The following is a 23,346-nucleotide window of genomic DNA, read 5'->3' on the forward strand; positions in this document are numbered from 1 at the left end:
GCCCTGAAAGGGAAAGAAAAAAGTCACATCTGAAAGGCATTTAAATGTTTTCAAATGCATCCTCCAGCTGCAAGCAAAACAGTATAGCAACTCAGAAAAGAAAAGTTTTATTGTGATATATTTCATTTATACTGTGATTGCTTCTTGATAGTATCAAATATGTAAGGTACAGCTCTGTGGCATAGAAGGCTCTATCTACTCTGCAGGTGACCAGGTTTGATTTGTGGCTCTCATGTTTTAGGACCTAACTGGGGAGGATGGAGGAGAGGGGCTGTAGCCTGCCCATCCATTCTGGGATGTGGGAGGTGGCCCTGACTTGCCACATGAATAACAGCTAGTGGAGTTCTGAGCTGGCTGAGGCTGTGTTGTCATTAGTGCATTCACATTATGCAGCTGAGATGAAACTGGCATGGAGGGACATACTTCCCTTCAGGAGTCAACGATTGCAGGCTCTCAGGCACCATTAATGGAGAGGGTTATTCTTCCAAGGGGATAGGGTAGGCCACCTCTCCCAGCCCAGTAAGTTGTCTCACCCCCTACCACCTAACTCTCACCAGTGAACAGAGAGCTGATTAGGGATTCCCAGGCAGAAGTGAATGGGCCATAAGACTTGTGGGCGTGTGTGTATGTGTGTGTGTGTGTGTATGTGTGTGCCTGTGTGTATGTGTTTTGCATGTGTGTGTGTGTGTGTGTGTGTGTGTGTGTGTGTGTGTGTACACACACACACACACACACACACACATATATTTGGATCTACTTCTAAATTTTGAAACTTCAAAATGTTGACTTTCCTATGGTCAGGACCATAAGATCAAAGTTTTGAAACTTTGAACCATTTAAATGGAGATCAACGCACAGTGCAGAATGGTGTATTTACCCTTTTTCTCACTGTAGTGCAATCTCATTGTTGGTATATTTAATTAGCAGGGCGTGTGGGTGGTGAGGGGGCAAGCCCCTCTGCAAAACATTTTTTTTTTAAATTTAAATTTCGAAGTTGCAAAATTTTAATCTTATGGTCTAGACCATAAGAAAGTCGACGTTTTGAAACTTCAAAATGTAGAAGTATACCCATATATATATATATATATATATATATATATATATATATATATATATATATATCACCTATATCAAATTGGCGAATTTGGTACATTCTAGGTACCCATTTTATTGTCCTATTTTATGACTTTTTTTTATTTTCCCTTACAACATTGGATGACTTTCATACCTCTCAGCTTTCTGGATTTTTGCAGAATGTCCATATTTTTGCCTCACATTTTTGGTCTGTTCATCATAAAATGTGCTGTTTTCTGGCAAATAATTGATGATTGAAGTAATTAATTATTGTCAGTCATTTTAGATTACGACTTCATATCACTCAGAAAATGCATGCTAATAGAAAGCCTGTTACTCTAGCCACTTTCTAAGTTTATAAGAACAATGGCTTTGTCGCACCATTATTTTTAGTTTTCTGTAGACTTCTGCTGAAAGGTTGAGAGGTATGAAATGACAGGTAGATGGATGGCAACCATGAATCTTCCATCCTTACTAAAAGAATTTAAAATAAATCCAAAAACAAATATAACCCCCAACCATATACTTTGTTAGACATGTTTTATATTTAAGTAAAGTTGTTACCTAGCCACAGTTTCCGTATTTTATTTATTTATTTATTTTTGCATTACTGTGGTGATGTTTCTCCAAGTGCCTATTTGGAATTGTGCTTCTTTCCAAAAAATACTGCCCTTTAATAACTTTCTGTGGGTTGCAAAATGCATTATAATATAAAAAAGGCAAGTTATTCTCCATTAAAACACCTTCTTTTCCCTTAACTCTTGTTGAGTCTATTAGCAATGTGCTCTCCTTCGCCAAACTAGTATATAAGGAAACTCCATGATCGCTGGTTTGGGATAAACATAATATAAGCACACGCACGCACGCACGCACACACACACACACACACACACACACACACACACAGTGAAATACGTGGATAACTGCAGGAATAATAATTCATACTCTGTGTCTGAACCAGTTTTTAGCAATGCATTTGTATTTTAATTACAGTATTCCTGACAAATGGAGATCTTTATATACTCTGGAAGGTGTTACGAGAACCAAACTCCTAAAAATCATCTGCAGATAGACAGGGTTTTATGATTATTAAACTTAATAGTCACCCCCCCCCCACACACACACACCAAAAGCCCGCCCTGCTTTCAGAGTAACAGTGCAGCATTTGGTACATTAATTCGGGTTAATGAAAGCGCTCCTGCCGGTTCGTATGCGGTGGCGGCGGGCTCTGAAGTCCCCTTAAAACGCACCGCTTTATTATGTTGAGATGTAGGTGCGGCAGTATGATATTATCGATCTCACCTCCTCTGAATACCCCTTTCATCTCTGTAGTAGGTGTGTAAGAAGAGCTGTGTTTTTTTTTTTTTTTTTGGGGGGGGGGGCGTCGTAAGACTAAATCGCCAAACAAGTGCTTTGTCCAATTCGCGCGTCTATAGGCGGACAGTATGCAAATCTACCTCACCCTATCCTCGCCACTTAAAGCTTCGGATGGTTTGCTTCAGGATTAAAAGGGGAAGCATCGCTACTATCCGGAAGTCCTCCAGCCTGGATGCGTTAATAAATTATATATAAGAAGAAAAAAAATTACCACCTTCTCATCCGGAAGTCTCCTTTTCGCAAACATGGCCGCTAAGTCTGATGGAGCAGCTGTGTCTATGGAGAATGTTACCCAGTACAGGAGGGCTCCAAGCAGCCTTCCTCCCCATCTGCTCCACCATGCAGGGAGAAAGTACAACGTGATGGACTGCTGCTGGGTTCTCTGCTCCCTGCTGGTTTTCTTCTCAGATGGAGCCACCGACCTGTGGCTGGCCGTGGACTACTATTTCAAAGCGGATTACTGGTGCTTTGGACTTACACTGGTATTTGTGGTTGTGCCCTCTGTGGTGGTTCAAATTCTCAGTTTTAGGTGGTTTGTATACGATTACTCATGGAGTAGCCGTGGAAGTAGTGAGCGTCAGGACGCTGGACCCCATTTCAGCACCAAGGACAGCGAACCAAGGCGAGGCGCCGGGCCAGCACCGCCCAGCAGCAGGACACTTAAGTGCTGCTGTGTCTGCATGTGGATACTCCAGGGCATTATTCACCTTCTTCAGCTGGGGCAGGTCTGGAGGTAAGGGTGCTGAGTTTTTGACTTGGCGGGTGGTACCCGCTGAATTAAAATAAGTGATACAGTTTTCGAACACACGTTATTCTTACTTGCCTCAGGGAAGCATATTTCACCCACCCTTGAAAACCAAGAAAAAGCCATTAATTTCAAACAAATGCTGAATATATATGTTTATTGAATTGTTAGGAAACTTTGTATTACCTGGTTTGAAGAAAGGAGATGGTTATGCATTTATTGTGTGTGTGTGTGTGTTTTCTATCTAAATGGTTCAGGTCTTCTGTTTATTCACTTGACACCTGATACTATGAAACAATAACTTTTGCCATGTTGTAGCTTATGATATGTAGATATCTTCCTGGCACTGCAGTCTAAAGAAATATACCCTACAACAAAAACATGGAATAAAGGGATACTGAGCAATGTTCATCTCAGTGGTTTCTGATGAATGATGTTTCTATGAAGTTAATCATTTAGGGTAATTTCTATGATAGTACACGCTCTTTTCTGAGGGCAGGTGGCTGCATTACTTGTGCTTGCGCTCTGTTGTGACTGAGTAAGGCTAATTCTGTAGAATTCATGCCTACACAAATGAGCACCGTGAACGATGATGTTACCATGGTAACCAGGACTCCACCCACATTCTCATGTGAACTGTGTATAAATTTAGTCCTGGAACTGCTGTTTAGAACTAGGGAGACCTTTTAGTAGTAAGGAAGCCCTCACTGAAGAGGCTAATAAAATCCAGTTCTTTGCTGGCTGGAGTAGTGCAGAGTGAGAGTGAATAATATACAGCTTCATGTAGTAATCTTTTGTACTGATATAGTTTAAAAAATATTGCTATGTCTTATAGTGAGCGGTGTTTGCTCATATATCTATTGGTAAACATACTTACGGTCAAGCAGACCATGCTACAGAAAGAGCATTGTACTGCTATTTATGATTATATCTCACAGATATTTGATGTGCAATTATGAAGCAAGAATGGGGCTGTAAATTTTCTGTATTCCATCTGTGTAGACGAGCTTATTTCTACAAACAGTACTAATGTTAAATTATAGACATTATCAAAAATGAAAGGGGTTGCAGGTGGATGGGTGGACTAGCCAGAGATTCTTAGTCAGAAAATGTTTAACTGATCTTAAAAAGGTTCTTGGTATGAATATCATAATTGATAACACATTGCTGAGGATACAGAATTTAATTTTCCTGGGAAAATTCTGCAACATCCTGGAATTTAGACTGAGTACTGGAAAGCATCAAATTTCATGGAATTTGGCAGTATAGACCACCAAGTGTAGCTTCCAGGTTTTCCATATACTACTTGTAAGACTGTCAGTCTGTTTTACTTAATGTCATGCGTGTATAATTTATTATAATTTTGCTTATATGTAGGAGTACTCAAAATTGTAATGTTTTTCTGGTAACGAGTGAAAACTATACTCAATCACTATAAGATTTCTGGAATATCAGCCAATAAAAATGGAATTTTATTTCATTTTTAATAACCATAAATCAGTGTCCCTGCCCATAGGATGAAAAAGAGTAAATGGTTGCCTTTGAGGTATGTAATTTAAAGGAGAAAACACCATGTCTCATTCATGCTTGTGTATTCATTTTATATTTCTGTGTTGATAGTCAAAGTACAGTTTAACACTTGTTGATTAATTGTGGGGCAGGGTGCAGGCAGAAAATCGTCAAATGCATGAGAGACATATGCTGTCAGTATGAAGTAAATATTCCATACACACATAAAAGTCTCATATATAATAGATGCAGAGTCATTGAATATAGGCAGTATTATTAAAGGCAGAACATATGGACATGGTTTTTAGCATTAAATATTACAGGCGTGAAGCAAAAATATTGTAGAGGTTTAAGGAAGCAAAATTGATGTGATACTTAAAGAGCAAGATGACATTTAACAAATACAAAATAGTAAATGCTAATTTGATTATTGTATAACTGTATTATAAGAATATAAGATACTGGAGTATTACTGCAGTCAATAAGGTAAACTTCTGACTGACAGATGATAGCTGAGGTGAATGTACAAATGTGATGATGTTGCAGAAAATGTTGCATTTTTTAGACTGTATATAAATACAAGTTGACCTGTAATAGTGTATGTTTTATTTCTTAAATATATTCAACTGGGTAAGAGAACTAGTCCATTGCAGAGCCTTTTCGGCTATGATCCAGGGCACAAGGACACAATCAAATACACTTTAGCTATACATTGATGTAATTAATTCAACCTGTATGCTTTTGGGGCTTTGGAAGAGATCAGAGTATCTGGAAAAGGGAATGCATGTAAATCTGGGAAGAACATGTAGACATCCCACAGACAGTAACCAGTACAGATCTTTGACTCTGAAGCTGGAAGGCAGAAATATTAGAAGAGCAGTAGACTGAAGGAAGAGGAAGGAGAGACATGGGTAGGGAGTGTCCTTACATAGGGAAGCAAACTGATCGGTGGCTGTAGAGTAATACCATCTGTTACTATGAGTGCCACTCCTTCTACTCATGTCTCTAGTTGGACTATTCAACTTTTTCCCAAAATGATAATGCCAGCCTTTGATGACAGGTGATGGAGAAAATGGTATAATTTGAGGGATGGGTAGATTGATCCAAGCACAACAGCTTGCTATCTCATAATAGGAAGATTATGTGACCTGAGAGGTGGGGCTTGCAGTGACAAAATTTACACATATACATGGTGCCATGTATGATGCACTGATGTCTGTCCCACCCTTCTGTGGAAATGCATCTGCATCATCCAGTGCCACCACGTAACCTCCACTAAAAAGTGGCATGGTGCTGCAAAATCCCATATCTTCCCCCTGAGGTAGGTGAGGTGGCTGTCAGCTGCTCAAAGCTATTCCATAGCTAACTCTCTGCCTTTCCAGGCTGCAGGTTTATTCCATGTCACCAGCGTCACAAACAGACACCCTGCCTTTGCACGAGTGGGAATGACTCCTTCAGAGGATATGTCATTTAGAGATAATATTGATCTGATGAAAGCATTTTAAATTATCTTCTAGGAAATTTCCCTTACTCAGGAGGAAATATTTTTCATTCAGTAAAACTGAGCTGCCTTTAGTAATTCTACCTTTTTTATTCCTTCTAAGACATATTTGATGAGGCTTCCTTTGAACCTCATTCTCACCTTCCATCTTCCAAAAAGTAGACAGGGTTTTACAGAGTCATAGGGAAGCACATTGAGTTGTGTACAAATTGAATTGCAAACTCTGTTACAGTAGAATTAAAGTAGCAAAACAGTTTGACTTGTCCATCACTCATTTTTTGAGGAGCTTATCAAAAATAAAGAAGTCAAAGGTTTCAATAGGGCTGAGAAAGTCTATTCCTGAGCCATACTGTGTGTCTGAGCCATTAACTATCAGACCCAGATGACACAATATCAGTTTCAATCTTTCACACAAAACACACAGTGGTCCTTATAAACTAAATTGCCTTGTGTCTTTTATAGAGAAAATTGCCAAACTGACTCAAACAAATGATATATTTGACTCTAATAAGAAAACATTTGGGTGTGATATTGTAAATACCTATTTCAAGCCAATGGCTTCTGATTCTTTTTATATTTGGTTATGGACACAAGTAATTTCCAAGGATGCAATTCAAATTGCTGCACCCAGTTGTCTTCAAAGTATTCTTCCCTGGAGGGACAAAATAATTTTTTAATGAAGTACATGCTAAGGAGCAAATACAAAAGTTTGTCCAACAAAAGGTGAGCTGTGAAACAGAAAGAGATTCTGATTCTTGTTTTTCTGGTAATAAAGACCAGAGAGAGACTGTACTTGTGAAACCTATTTCAATGTTTCAGTGGAAAATGTTGGAGAGAAGGAGGGGAGCATGAGAGCTGACTAGAAGAATTGAGAGTACGCTGGAAGTGAAGAAGACACAAGCTTTGGGAGATGGAGATGAACAGCAATAACACCAGTAACTTAATGTGGGATTATAATGCAGGAATTATATGTGTGGAATATGACAGAACAAGAAAATCTGGAAATATTCGACCTTTTCAGAATTTGTTGGACTTGTGGGGGACTCTAAAGCATATGCCCTACTTCATGTCACTAATGTTCAAAAATGCTTTAGGGAGGGGAAGAAGAGGAAGAAAGTTAACTGTGAGTAAAGGATGCAGAATGAGGTACATCTTTCCTTCCTTGTTCTGCATCCAGAAAATCTTGTAGCACCTTGAAGAAAATGGAAGAATATTCAGAATGTAAAACCCAAGTTCTATGCACTATTTGAGAGATACTACAGGAGCTATCATTCCATAAAATGGCCCTTTTATCATAAATGGACTAAACAGTGACACCTCAATAGAAGGCAGCATGGGAGACAATTGGCTTGAATGAATGCCAGATAACAGCAGTTAGAGAGGGATACGTTTTCCTAGCAAGACAAGTCTTTTCTATCCTGTAGTAAATGACATAATCATTATCTAGTGATTACTTTCTCCTATCCATGTAGTGTGAATAGAGAGAAGAGTCCACCTCTTTTTAAAAGAGTAGATGTAGACAACAGATTATGGGGTAAGAAAGATGGTATCAGTGGAGGTTTTTCGCAGAATTTTTTTCCAACTCCAGCCCTCATTCTTTTTTTCCATTAAACAGCCATTGGCCTAAGCCATTCCACTAGCACAAACATGTTGACTATTCATATAGCACAACTAGTTCCAGAATTAAAAAAAAAGGGAATAGCTTTTATTCAAAGTTTGTTTTTGTTCCTTATAAAGAAAAAAACAGTAGAAGTTTACTTTACATCTTTTAAGTCTGAACAAATTCATAAAAACAAACAAGTTGAGGATATTATACCTACAGTCTAACAATGTACTTTTACCTGTTCTTTACCAGAAAGCACTCCTGGTGATCTTAAATATGCAGGATGCTTACCTATACATTGCTATTGGCAAAAGTTTTCATTTGTGCTACTCCATGTATCAGTGTATTGCATTGCCTTTCTACTGTGCCCATAGGTTTACAAAGTAGCTTCCTGCAGTATTTGCATGCAAGAGGTTGAATAACATCTGGATGATTACTTGATGCAAGCATATGCCATAGAGGACACAGGATCAGTCTTAGAACAAATTCTGTTTTCAAAACTTAGGCATAGTTTACTGTCTTCAGAAATCAGATCTTCTGTCCTTCAAATGCAGAAGCTTCTCCAAGTGATAGTGATGGTGGAGGTTTTCTAAATGGATGATGTGTAATAGCAATTTATCAGCAGGGATCTTTTTAAAGTCATTGGGTTTCATTTCTTCCTCAGCTCTGATGGTCACTTATATAAGACGTTGCATGAAAAATATCAGCTGATACCTAAATAATTTAAAGAAGCAGAGTACTTAACCACCAGAATACTTAACCACTAGAATACTTAACCACCAGAATACTTAACCACTGGAATATGCTTAACCACTAGAATACTTAACCACCAGCATACTTAACATCCAGAATACTTAACCACTAGAATATTTAACCACCAGAATACTTAACCTCCAGAATACTTAACCACCAAAATACTTAACCACCAGAATACTTAATCACATGAATACTTAACCACCAGAATACATAACCACTAGAATACTTAACCACTAGAATACTTAACTTCCAGAATACATAACCACTAGAATACTTAACCACATAAATACTTAACTACCAGAATACTTAACCACTAGAATACTTAACCACCAGAATACCTAACCACTAGAATATTTTACCATCAGAATACTTAACCACGAGAACACTTAACCTCCAAAATACTTAACCACTAGAATACTTAACCACCAGCATACTTAACCACCAGAATATGTAATCTCCAGAATACTTAACCACCAGAATACTTAACCTCCAGAATACTTAACCACATGAATACTTAATCTCCAGAATACTTAACCACATGAATACTTAACCACATGAATACTTAACCACTACAATATATTCTAGGTCAATTGCTTTCTGTATTATGGGACCTCATGTGGTGACCTTGTCAACTTTTTCTCAGCCAAGGCATCCCATCCCTTCTTTCTCTGTTAGATCAATGTTGACCAGGGAATGTATCTAATTAGCACCTGGAAAGTACAGTGTCAGTGATTTAAGAGATTTAAATAAAACATTTGTTTTAAACACCTGTGTGGCATCTCAGCATATTTTTCAGTATTTGACTTCAAAGTCATTCGTTTGGTGGATGATATACTGTATCGGTACTTCCAGGTCTTCCTTTGTGGTTGGTGGTATCCTGTTTGTAATGAATACTTCTTGTCCCTCTCAATGACATCCCTACATATATTCTCCATTCTTAGTTTTTAGACTAGAATACTGAAACCATTTTTTTTTGGGCAGATATTTGTTCTAGATTTGGAGAGGAGAGAGTATATATAATGGAAGACAGGTATTCATAACAATGAATGCAGAAAATATCCTTCTGTATTTACACAACCCACCTTACCTTTTAATACTGTCCAACAACAGTAACTACAGCTCATTTTCAAATTATACCCTAAACTGGGCTAAATCATAATTTTTGGCCACTAGAAAAAACAGTACTTTCGGGAACTGTAACATAGTAGACAAGAACTGAATCTCTCACTGTAATAAGATACCTTGGGATGAGGTGTACACAAACTCCTAAACTATTCTTTGCAGAAGTCAATGGAAAGGTAATAGACCAGGTGAAATGAGACTTAGCCAGGGGGTCAAAACTTTGGGCATGGATCTTGATCGTCAAGATAAATATACTCCCCAAGAGTTACTTCACATTAAATAACAGTCAGTAACTTCCTTAAAGTATACTTTAACCAAAAACATAAAATATTAATGGATTATATTTGGAATTATATGTCACAGATGCAATCTGATTAAACTGTCAGGTACCAAGGAAAATGGGGGCCTAAAGCTATTAGATCTTAAGCTGTACTACAGTGTAATCTGGATCACAAAACAGAGAATCTCATGTTGCTTAGGTTACCACTGGTCATCAGGTTCTTTTGCTAGAGAAAAAGTTGGTTAAAGCAGAATAAACTCTCACATTTTATTCAAGTTGCAATCACAATTATGGAAGACATTCAATATAAAAGAATTTTGCTGCTGCAACTGTAATTAGCAACTTAAATTTTACTTAACAAAATGCTAGCAGCGGTGATTTTCAGTAAGTTTTAGGATAAGTTTATAGATTTTTTGAAAGAGGAGTTCTACTGGACTAGAAAATGTTAAAAGGAGAGTGCATATAAAAACTACATGAACTGATAATGCTTAATCAGTGCATTATAGAATAAAATCTGAATTTTTACTTGAGAAGTTAACCTTACCTCCACTTTGAATCAATGCTATAGATTATACAGTCTTATCCTAGAAAGTTTTTTCTTGTTATAGTTACACTGTCTGTAAGAATTTCTCAATTACGGGCTTTAATGTGCAAAGAAATAATCTTGTATAGTAGTTCACAAGGTTAGGCTGTCTTTGAAAAAAATCTTTATTTTATTTCAAACAGGGATGTCTGAATTTACTCTGAACTTATCTATGAAGCTTCCTGTTCTCTTCCCTAACAAGGAAATAAGGGGAAGGAATTTTACATTTCATAGAAGAACATGGAGCATAGTGGTGTTTCGTAGAAAGGACCAAGCCATTAGGCAAAGTGATCAGTTGTTTTATTTGTAAAGGAAAATCAGGATCACTCAGTGACTAAACACACAACGTCTGGGTGGCTAACTATATTTTTCTCTCACAGTGATACTTTGGCAGGGACCATCAGGCGCCCCCTCTACTAGATCAATAATTACTACTGAAGCTTTTTTCAACAATGTCTGCTCAGAATACTTGTGAGGCTGACACTTGGTCACCCATTCCAACCTTTTCCAAACATTTTAACTTGGATGTTTAGTCTTGAAGTAGGGTTAGATTTGCTTTGGCAGTCCCATAGGAGAAGCATCAATCCAGCTATCTCTTTGGGGTACATAAGTCTTTGGGGTACATGAGCCTTTGGGGTACACTGCTTGGTATTCTGCCAAGTCATGCTTCCTACTGTAATGATCATTTGCAGGTTGTCTGAGTTCACAGTTCTTGACAAATGAAAGTCTGTCTGTTCAGCCATCTAGCTATCTTTTTATCTATCTTGATGTGGGAACTATACCCATGATTTTTAAAACATGTTCCAGTCCTTGCCATGATTTCATTACAGTTTTTAGTGCATTTACATATATGCAAATTTAAAAACATATTACAGGCATAAAATACTCAGTGAAGCAAACTGATAATACTGCAAACAATAAAAAGGGGAAGAAAAACAGTACGAGATGAATGAGAGGCCTGAACTAAAATTGCAAATTCCTTGAAAATTCCATGTTATTATAATACTCAGACAGTTCATATTCAAAGATTTCAGGTATTCCCCCTACCCAAAAAAAAAAAAAAAAATCAGTGTCTCTTATCCTCTGTGATGTCTATATACATGTGAAAAACAAGAAAAACGGCTCAGGAAAAATGCCAGCGTCCACAAACAAGTAACTTTCTTGTTTTTTGGCTTATTTTGGACTTTTTTCCATCACAACATTGGTTTTTAAAGGACAATGATTTTATTAAATACTTGTTTGTGGAATTTAAAAAAAAAATGTTTGTGGATGTCTATATACATGTTTTGGGAATAACAGCATTATTGCTGCAGTTAAACCCTTCAGTCATGTTTCCAGTGATACTGTGCACATACAAGATCTGATAGCAAAAGAATTTAGCTTACTACATTCTGTTTATGTATATTTTAGTTTTTCATCTTATTTATCTAAGTGTTAATATTTTCAAAAATCTTTCTTCAGTGCATGTTAAAAAATGAAAGGAAATTTCCTGTTTTCAGAGGTATGTTAATTACTCCTCAATGAATATAAAATAATGTATACAAATAAATGTAGATATTTAACTTTTCTGACTTCTGTTTCCATGACTTTTTCACCTTGCCAAAAGTGTAAGATTGTATGCTAAAATTTAAAATTTTCAACAGCTTTGTTCAGAAAGTGTTACAATATTTGAAAGAACAGTTTGTCTTTTCAGATATAAATCAAATTATGTTACGGGAATAAAGTTTACATACACAAACAGATTTTTAAACATATAGGCTTTGTAACTTTTTCATTCTTTTGGTGGCTTTTTCAACCTGCTATAGGAGCATTTATTGCAGTCTGTCTGCCTGCCCACCTCTTTTTGGTACAAGATGTCCTCTGTTTTATAATCAGGCTTTCTTCTAAGTGTCACAGAAAAAGGAGTACATCCACATGTCCTGGGGTTCATCTGATCCTGAATCTAACTAGCTGAAGGCTGCTGTGCAGCTCTGGTAATGTTCCTACTGGCATTCATGACTCTTGAAGCAGAGTTCCATCCAGCTGCAACTGTGATGCGTACACAAATAACTTTGCATTGTGTGCTGATCACATCATAGTAGCAGGTGTATGACTTCATTCTCTGTCTTTCTTTGCAGTATTAGTTCCCTCTATCACACATACTGCTGTTTGAAATTATTGTTAAGGTTTGCCAGGACAAAACATTCTATGGCCTTGCCTTGATGTCTCATTGCATATGACAAATGGCAAAAATGGAGTGTTATTTTTGCTTTACTGGATGATGGCTTTATGTGTATTATCAAGGTAGAAAAGGTTATGGTTGCATTTGCCAATTATATAGTGGGACCTTTGTGCATTTTGTATCTACTTACATGTGTCCTTATTCATGAGAGATAAGATAAGTAATACTGCATTAAAACATTACCTGGTATAGTTTAAGGCAATACAATATCTGAAGGATGCATTTTCCCTGTTACCGAATGTGCTGAAGGTCTCAGAAAAGACTGGGCTGTATCAACATATTGCATATATACTGTTGGGGTGGGGAGAAACAGATTTTCATCATGCAGAAATTTCTTTATCTGATTGTTGTTTGGGAACTTGACTATAAAAACCCAGCAGCATAGCTGACAGTCAGTGATTCTTGGGGATGTGACAAAGAGTCATTTTGGAGCTGGTGAGAGTGGCCTTTAGTATCCATTGTTTGGCCAGGCTTGTGCCCTTAAGTGAAGACAGCATGGTCAGGTGTGAATCTGTTCATCTATAGCTATGCCTGGTTTCTCACAAAGTTCGATATTTTGTTGTATCGTATCAATAGAAAGCACTGATATCCCAAGCACTAAGCTGATTTCTTTAGAGTTTCATAGTGTATGTGTCTTAGTGAGGTGTAATACAGGTCATTATTAACCAAGAAACAAAACAGACAACTTGCTCAAAATGTGTTTATTCTTAACATAAAACGGTGTGTCAGCATAACGATTGCAGACAGTTGCATATTCGGCACAAATGGTACGCCACTTCCAGTTTCCTGTTGATCTTGCTTTTCTTCGCTTCAAAAGTATTCTTTGGCCAGTACAGATCTCATAAAACTGAAATGTCTGCGTTCCTAAGTATTTTACCATCTTCTATTGTAAATAACAAATCCGTTACATATACTTCAGTAAGATAAAATGGCATTGCAAGATAGTAGGCTGTATTCTGAACAGATGCATAGCTGAAAAGTAGATTTATACAGCTGCTTTTCAAATTAGCTTTATACAGACATGCATATATTTTAAACAATGCCTGTTTAACATCTTACATCCTACTCCATTCGCAGTCGCAGTACATTATCTTGATAGCTTGCCTATTAACCTGTCTGATCAAGAGGCGTTATTTTCTACTTTCTTGCTAGAGCTTGCAAGCTTAGGATATAAAAAGCATAAACACCTGCCCTTCCTCAATTATTAAGTTAAAAGAAAAGTGAAAGAGTAAAAGGTTGATTTTATTAATTTTGGATGTATTGTGCAGTAGGAGTCTTACTAGGATACAGTTCAGCATGACAAAACTTTTGTTTTATTTAAAATATAATCATGCTTGTTTCTGAGACAGAATATTTAAAGCAAATTGACTCAGCTAATACAATTTCATAATTAAGTTTGAATTGACAGCACCACACTAATTCAAAGTACCTTAAATACTTTTGCTGTATTTTTAACGCTATTTGAAATGGGGTGCATGTGTTTCTAATGTAGTTACACTGTTTTAATAATTTATTCTACCTCTGATTATCATGGTGTTGTTCTAATAATAACTTACATAGTTTGAAATCTGTCTGGTTTGCCAGACTGTTCCAGGATCATTTAGGACTAAAGGTTCATAAAAATTCCTAACCATGAAGGGTTTTGTGCCTTGATAGTGATGTGTCATTGTGAGTAGCTTTAGACATACGCAGTTCTTTTTTTATTTGGTGAGGGCACGCACTATTAATTTACTACTGTCTATTAGGTTCTTATTTCCATTAGTTTCTCATACTATGGTCAGGCAATGATGTCTGTGCTTAGGAATGCAGGTTTCATGTGACCCTTTTAGGAATCCAACATACGTTTCTCTACTGCCTGCAGTACTTGAATCAATATAGTATATCATACATGATAGGAGTTCCTCAAACACCAGGGCCTGGTAATTCTTCCCCTGTAGAGTTAACAATCTGCTTCTGTAGTGCTCTTTTGTCTTAATCCTATTTATGTCTCTGGCTGTCTGAGGCTGATGATGAATCTGACTGATTACTGTTGTAAGACATGCTTCTCTACTGAAGTAATAGCCCTACTTTGTCATGCTTTGCTTTACTTTAACATGCCTTATCTTTTTCTTTCACTTGTTTTGTTTTACTCCAAATTACATCAAAATACACTTTATAATGATGCCCCACCACCATGGCAGAAATAACACTTTTTTAAGTTTCAGACTATTGGCAGAACATCTGGTATGTTTTAAACTTTAGTATCTAACCTGGTACACATTGTAACTGAGAAATAAAGTTTGTAGAAATGTCTTAATATAGCTCCATTTATGAAACTTTGGCATAATATATGGACTAGTTTTCATGCATGCTATCTGACCAGTTGTTGACAGTTCATTCTAATGATAATTTCTTAGGATAGTTTGCAGAATTCTCTTTATGTGGTGTAGTAATTTATTCTTATAAGCAGATCTCACTGCAGCAGTTGTGAATGCTGTCCTGTGGGAGAAGGGCCTGACGGCTGTCATATACTCCCCATCTGTGCTATATCTTTGCAGATTCTTGTGGAAAGTTTCCCTTTGTGAATTCGCACCAGATTGATGAAAGTTAAGGTATAACTGGATTTTGTTGCTGACCAGCTTCTCCCAGCTTCAGATGTTTTTAGCAAATGTGATTTAGTGTGTCTTGCTAACATTGTATTCAACCACCCAAACTGTCCACCTTTGACTGAACTGACAGTATGAAACTTGAAAATTAGATATTAGTGGTCAGCTGGTGACCCTGAATCACTGTATCAGGAAGACTACTGATGTTGGTGCCACTGTCTTCCCACTTGATTTGGATGACCTTCCACAGTCAGTAGCATTTGTCTGATGGCAGAAGGAGGCAATACACCTATCTAGTCTGCCATTTAAATGCACTTAATATTCAAGCTCTATCCCTACCCTCTCCATCATTCCTTGTCCACCTACCTCATGCAATCCTGATTGCCTCCATTGAGTTCACCTACACTACCCTTTCAGGTAGTATGGTTTACAGGTATACGACCTGTCTGTGAATAAGTAGTTTCAGACATCCAGCCTACATATAATCTCTTTGATCTGCAATCTGTTACTCCTTGTACATTGTATTCAGAATAACCCATTCATATTTACCTGACATGACCTTGTTTATCCATATTGTGCTCCCTCTGTCTCTCCTGGTCTCTGATGAGAATACCTCCAAATCCTCTAGTCTCTGGTAATAGTCTTTCCTCTATATGCCAAACATTTTAGTACTGGATTTAATCTGGGTTCCTTCTAGCAGGCTGGTTTCCCTCCTCATGAGTAACTAGTAGAGCTGCACATAGCACTCAGGACATAGACTGACCAGAGTCCAATAAGGAGGGAAGTTAGCCTTTTTGCTTTTTGGAATTATGGAATATCTAACTGAGTATACATTGCAGCATTGTCTTTGCTGTGTTACTCCTCTGTTTCTCTGCTCCTGTTGCTCCAGTACAGGTGTGTACACGCCCCAATATCCTCTTCCTGCTCTTATGGCACAATCTCCACTCTGTAGAGCCGACACTTTTCACAGGCATAGTTTTGGTCTAATGCAGCAGTTTGTATGTGCCTGCACTGAACTTCAGGTGCAGTCTTTCAGTTCATTTGTCATCCTTTCCAAATCCTTCTTTAGATTTCTCCTTATTCTCACTATTGTATTTAATTTTGTGCCGTTACTGAAAAGGTTGACCTCATTGGAAAGCAGGCTATTAATCCCCCTAGGATTCTCTATGTAACATTCCTTGCTACTTCTGTTAAGCTATTCTGCTGCCACCCCCCCCCCATACAAAACTAAAACATAGGCTCACCTCCAGCCCTCATTTTGCTTCTGCACTAAGAAGTGAAGTGATCTGTTGAAGATTTTCATCGGGGATCTGCCCATATTCCTAAGAAACCTAAGTGGAAGCCCATCTAGTCTTTGTGCTTCAGATTCAGAAAGAGCTGCCAGATCTCCTTCTGTCCTGTTGTATTCCCCGTGGGGTCCATGCCGTACATCCTTCACAACATGGTACCCTGTCTTTGCTTTCCTTCACGAAGATGGAAGCAAAGTATTCATTCAGCACTCTGGCTTTTCCCATCTTCATTAATTATTGTCTCATCTTTGCTTAGCTTGACCAGCTCTGTCCCTCCCTTCCTTTAATCTGTACGCCTAAATAAGCACTTTGCCCCCTTCTACCAAATGCCTTTCTGCATTTGCTTGTTCTACCGTTACTACCTTTGTTGCATTTGCTAGACTCCTTGTATCATGTATCTTCCAGTACGTCTCCTCCTTTGCACCTTTTATATGCATTATCTTTTACAATAAATGCTTGCTTTGCATTCTTATTACACACACACACACACACACACACACACACACACACACACACACACACTGACCGTCTCGTCTTTTTGCTTCTTCTTCTTTAGTACCAGCTTGATAACCCTGAGTATTCCATCCTTGACCCATTTTATAGATAGTTTACTCTTTCACTTTGCTTACACTCCCCTAACACATCTACGATCCTTTGCCTGAGAGCAGCATAATCTTTTCACCTTAAATCCATCACTACTGTCTTTGTATTCTTTCCCTCTCATTCTGCTCTGAAGACACAGCTACATGATCATTGCTGGCTAACAGCACCTTCACCTGTGTATTGAGTTCCATGATTAAAGCACAAATCTTTTGTGACCGACACTCATACTTGTGATGAAAAAATAACATGATTGTCAAAACATAATCACATCTGAGATTCTTAAAACTAGAAATAAAGGCATTTTTGCAGGAGGAAAGCTCCCTACACCCCTGCTAGTTAAATATATCAACTTAAAGATTGCTGTATTTCAGGGAAAGGAACAATTCCCGGGATAACTCTGTCTCAAGTTACATGTAAACCCTAGAATCACACCTTTTTGATCTCACATTGCAATGTCTATCAATAGTACATCTATTATAATGTGTGCGTGTGTATATATAGATAGATAGACAGATATATTTTATGCAGTATATAAATATATATATACATATACATAAAAGATATGTATATATATATATATATATATATATATATATATATATATATATATATATATATGGGTCACCTTTAAAATCTAGATGACCGACAAGGTGAGAATGAGGACTGTGGGTTAGACTGTGGGTTAGGGGTGGGTTAAGTGAGTTAGTGCAGGTAGGGTGTGTGCGATGGTGAGGGACTGTGGGTTAGGGTTAAGTGAGTTAGGACTGTGGGTTTAGGGGTGGGTAAGTGAGTTAGGGTTAGGGTGCAGGTAGGGTAAGTGTCTTCTTGGTGTGTCGGACTTGGGTTAGGGTTTGGGTTAGGGATAGTGCATATGTTATGTAGTGTACTGTGTTGTTTGTGTTGGTGTAATGGTTTTTTTTGTTGTCGGTCTTTTAGGTGTGGTCATTAGTGTGTGTCGAAACGCAGTTTTTCGGTTTTAAAGGTGATCCATATATATATATATGATATTTTATATAGTATATAAATGCATATAGTTTTTATATATATATATTATATATATATATATATATTATATATATATATATATATATATAGTTTATATATACTGCATACACATAGACACATATCTATGCAGCTATATATCTAGATAGATAGATAGTAAATACAGTTATATATGTTCCCTGCAGAATGCCAGATGTTTGTTTGTTTGACAGCTGTTTAACCGACTGCATATGATCATCTATGCAGCCGAAATACAGGTATAAGAGCTCACATAATTTGCAGGGTTAGGGAATATGGCCTTACCTCATGTTTGTGCAATCTCAGAGTTAGCATATATAATTAGTGGGGGGTGGGAGGGTGCAGAGGATATATATATATATATATATATATATATATATATATGGGTTCAGGAATAATGCTCGAGCGGCCATTTCAGCGAATGAAACGGCCGGGCATACTTGCGTGAAAGTGCTTTTCACCGAAGAAGCAGTTTCGTGTAAGTATGCCTGTTGCAGAGATCGCACTACAGTGGGGATAAGGGAAAAGTCCCTTTTCCCCACTGTAGTGCGACCTCGGAGTGAGAATATAAAAGTGGGGGGTGGGGGGGGTGCAGGGCAGCGTGCCCCACTGCAAAAACGTAAATGTAATGCTTTTTTATTTTTTTTTTTAACACACTTTAACGAAAGTGCTTTTACGGTGAAAGCGCTTTCGTTAAAGTGTGTTCGGGGATAGTGGATTTGGACTGTTGAATTTTCGTTCAACAGTCCTAGATCCATATTTACATGTATATATGTTTATGTGTAGTAGGAAGGATTGCATAAACCTAACATTGACTGCCGAAACGTTGAAAATGCCAGCACCAACATGTCAGTACACATACACTGAGAAAGTCCCTGTGCAGATGCAAAATTTAAAACTTAAGAAAACAGTGAAAACAAAATTGTTTGCAAGGTCACAGGCCACCCTGAACCCCCATTCACAATTTGCACAACTCCTGGGATTAGCTCATATTTGTGCAATCTTAGAATTCGTATGTGTAATTAGCAGAAGGTGATGGGGGCCTGCACCCCTGCAAAAAATAATGTTTTTTTTTTTTTTTTTGCGGTTTAAATTTTGCATGTGACAAGGCTGTTTCTTGGTGCATGTATACTAGTGTGTTAATGTTGGCATTTTTGACATCAGCATTTTGCCAGTTGATGTTAGATGTTCCTATTACACCCATAAATAAGGGTGTAGTAGAAAAGACTGACTGCATACCCATGTTGACATGCCAGTACTCAAACTTTGATTTCTTACTCTAGCTTTCCAAGCCAGATACACACTCCTGTCTCCTTCCCAGCACTTCAGCAGTGGAGCCAAAAATATGTATAATGTGTCATTTAGTAAATGTAGCAAGATGATTGCTACATTGTAGCAATCAGCTTGCTTGGAGCTACAGCTTACCCCACACAAAGAACTAATGCGCTGAGCTTGCTTTCTGTTCCGGCATTCAGAAATGCCAGTACAGAAAGAAGAATGCAGGGAATGCCCTTCACGATCACATCCTCTAACATCTTGCACCTGGGGAAGTTGCTCCCCTTCCCCTCCCGTTGCTAGGTTACTGCTGTGACCTGTCATACTTTCCTGAAAGTGTATCAGTATTCTTCTCCCTTTTTTCTTCTGAGTCATTTTTTTGGCTTGTTATCTGAAATCCAGGTACTTTTGAAGATGTTGTCACACAATCTCAGTGATCAAGCAAGTTCATTTTGGGACTTTGGCCAGCAGATAAAGAAATTGGAGCGACCCTATCCCATACAAAAGTTATATACTTCCTTTAGGGATAGTTGTGCAGTACCAGCTCTAGCTTCCTCTACAATTCCAAGCTTTTTAGTAAGGCTCTGGATACTGATTCAAAGTGCTTTTGGCTTCTCCTTCCTTGGCTTCTTGTGCAATGAGCTCCACCTTCCGTGAGCTACCTGAGTTCTGAAGATGAGTCTTTCCACATGTAGGACTGTGGAAAAAGAAGAGATGTGTAGCCTAGGAATGTTTTAGGCACTGAACTGCTGGAGCCCTGCAGGTCTCTAGTCTTATAGGTAGATGACCTGGTCCTACACATCTATCGCTAAGGTAGTTACATAACCGCAGCCATAAATGACATGTTATAGAGTTGGTATATGGACGGTGTGGCATAACGGTGACTAGTCCTTTCAAGGTGCCAGCTTAGAAGGGTCAAGTAACATAGAGGTAGATGGACCCACATTAACTCAAGAACTGAAAAGGAGGTTAGAGTTAATAAGGGAGACCTGCACATAGGGATATTTAATGGTCAGTGTTTAGATGTAGTAGAGATTTGTGTCCTGTGGATGTGAGTAGGATTTTGGGAGGGCTCTAAAAGTAGCTATGTCTAGCAGAAAGTAGCAAGAAGGTGATGTAGTATGCACACCTCTGAAGGTGGGGATGCAACCTTTAAAAGAAATAAACAGCTAGATTTATTCCGGCTTGTGTAGAATTAGACAATATTTTAGTTTGTGTCTGTTGGTGGAAATGCAGAGACAACGGCTGTATTATTGTGAAATCTCTCTAAGCACTGTTCATTTATTTTGACAAGTATGTACTGTGCAAAAACCCTGTCTGTATGGGAATACTGCATCTGATTGTAAGAAATATTGCTTTTGACATGAACCATGCAAAGCCTGCAGACCATGAACCTAAGAAGAGAATTTATTTTGTCTGCAGACTGAATTGTTTGGCATGAACTGCACTTTCCTTTTTTTCTGAAGTTCATTTATTGTAAATAAACATGAACTTCAATCAGGAAAGTTGTCTCCAATGATGATTTTGTTTGTTACAAATAAAATGCTATATTACATTCCAGAATTTTAGTTTATTAGAGGATATTAGATTGCACTATGCAGAAATTACAAGTATTAAAAAAGACTGGGAGAATTTCCATTTTGGTAAACAAAATAAGAGTTGTTCAGTTGTTGAGGGAGATAGTTGTTACCTTGGTGGGCATGGCACATGAGCAATAATAGATCTCTGATGATGTGGTTCAGAAACATTTTAACTGTATGCAGACTGGCATCTGTGATTTACAGTAGTGTTAATACAGGTATTGTGTAGAGATATTCTAGGGTCTTTTTAATATACAAAGAAAAACATATTTGGGAAGATTTGAATTATTCGAGTTTTCTCTTAAATGTGATGATATATATGTGTGTGTGTGTGTGTGTGTGTGTGTGTGTGTGTGTGTGTGTGTGTGTGTGTGTGTGTGTGTGTGTGTGTGTGTGTGTGTGTGTGTGTGTGTGTGTGTGAGTGTATTTGTGTAAAGGTTAGATGTTTTTGTTAAAATGGTCCAGTGAAAAATAGCTTTACAAATTTGTTAAATGAGAGAAGGTCCATGTAGAAATTTAACAGAAGTTTATGAGACTGGATTTTTAAGGAAGATTTGCGAGTATTACATAAAAGAGTGAACAAAAAGAGTTAAAGTCTGTAAAGAACAAACAAAAGTAGTGCCAAGGTGTGGCAACAGTGGAGAAGAAGAATATTAGGTTGGTTGAATTTAGGAGGCAGAAGTTCTTTGCGGTGAAAGTAAGAAATGTATATTATATGGGAGGTAAAGGGGGTGGGGATACTCTGCCCATCTGAACTGGGGAGGCAGGTATGTTGAGGTGGTTGATCTGTGAAACGAGAATGGAGCTGTGATTTAGGGCAGGATGGAATATGTCTCTGGTTACATGAAAGATATGGTCAACAAGAAGAGAAGATAATTTGAGTGAATGTGTTTGATAAAATGTTAATCGAAGATGCAGCAGCAATGATTAAAGATACTGAGAAAAAGAAGGTGTTTGGGTAGGCTGGGGTTGCATGTGAAATATGCGAGCTTTTGTTGCCATTGTTAAGGAATGTTTTTTTTTTTTTAAATGCCTGTAGGCATACATAGAGAATAGTTAAACAGTATACGTGGTCTTTGTTGCCATAGGTCATGGTAAACAATGATTTGTTTCTCAAAGAAAGGACTAGGTACTGGGTCCAATGCTGAAGGGTAACATGGTAGCTCAGTTTAAAAGTTTCTGCCTTACAACCACAGGGTACATTGCTCAACCCTGACCTGCAGTTACCGTCAGTTTGTAGTTTGCATATTCTCCCTTTTTCTGCATGGATTTTCTATGGGTACTCTAGTTTAATTCCACCTTCCAAAAGCATGCTAATTGCTTTATCTGCCACTGTAAATTATCCTCATATATTGTGTTTAATTTTACTCTTGTGGCTGAGGTCATAGTTGAAAAGAATCAGCAAAAGATCAGGCACACACACAATTAACAAGTGAAATCTCAGAGTACTTTCTATCATAAAGTGTTCATCGGTTCATAGGTAGGTACTAGGCTATCGGCCCGAGGGACTATGTAAGCCTAGCTAACAAGGTTCCCTGGCTTACGCCACCCAAGAAAGTTATTTTCCTGTGCTACTGTCGAGCAGAGACACAGAAGTGATCCCCAGGGTGTATTTCCTATTTCCCATCCACTCATCAAGATTTTTCTTGAAGAGTGCTAATGAAGAACTTTGCTTGACATAGATGTGTAGCCTGTTCCAGAGTATGGGAAGTCTCTGGGACAGGAATCTATCCCTACACAATGTCCTGTTTATTGTGGTGACAGGGTTTAGGTCCCTAGACCGTGTAGCTCGGAGGGATTGGGATTTCTTTAGGTGTAGCATGTCCAACCGCTCTGGGTTTGACATAGCTTTATATGTTAGGCAGAGATCACCTCAGAGTAGGTGATATGCTACGGAGTAAAGCTGGAGTTTTTTGAGATGGTCAGTGTTGGGCATCTATTTGAGGCCAGTAATCCTATTTGTGAGGTACTTCTGTGGCCTTTCCAGCTGCTGCAGATGTCTTGTGAGGTACATTCCAAAAGGGGAGTTGTACTCTATAATGGGTCTAGAGGGGAACAATGACCTCTTTTTTCCTGGATGAGAACCCTTTTATGATGAGGTGTGTCACGTAGAAGGACTTCCTGACTACTGTGGTGATGTCCACCTGGGTCCCAAGGTCTCTTATCACACATTCAGTGTTAAGTAGACTGCTGTCTATATAGTAGTTCATGGGTACAGAGTTT

The sequence above is a fragment of the Protopterus annectens genome, chromosome 12.part0, assembly GCF_019279795.1.
Source record: "Protopterus annectens isolate FY-2018-M chromosome 12.part0, PAN1.0, whole genome shotgun sequence".
Classification (NCBI taxonomy): domain Eukaryota; kingdom Metazoa; phylum Chordata; order Ceratodontiformes; family Protopteridae; genus Protopterus; species Protopterus annectens.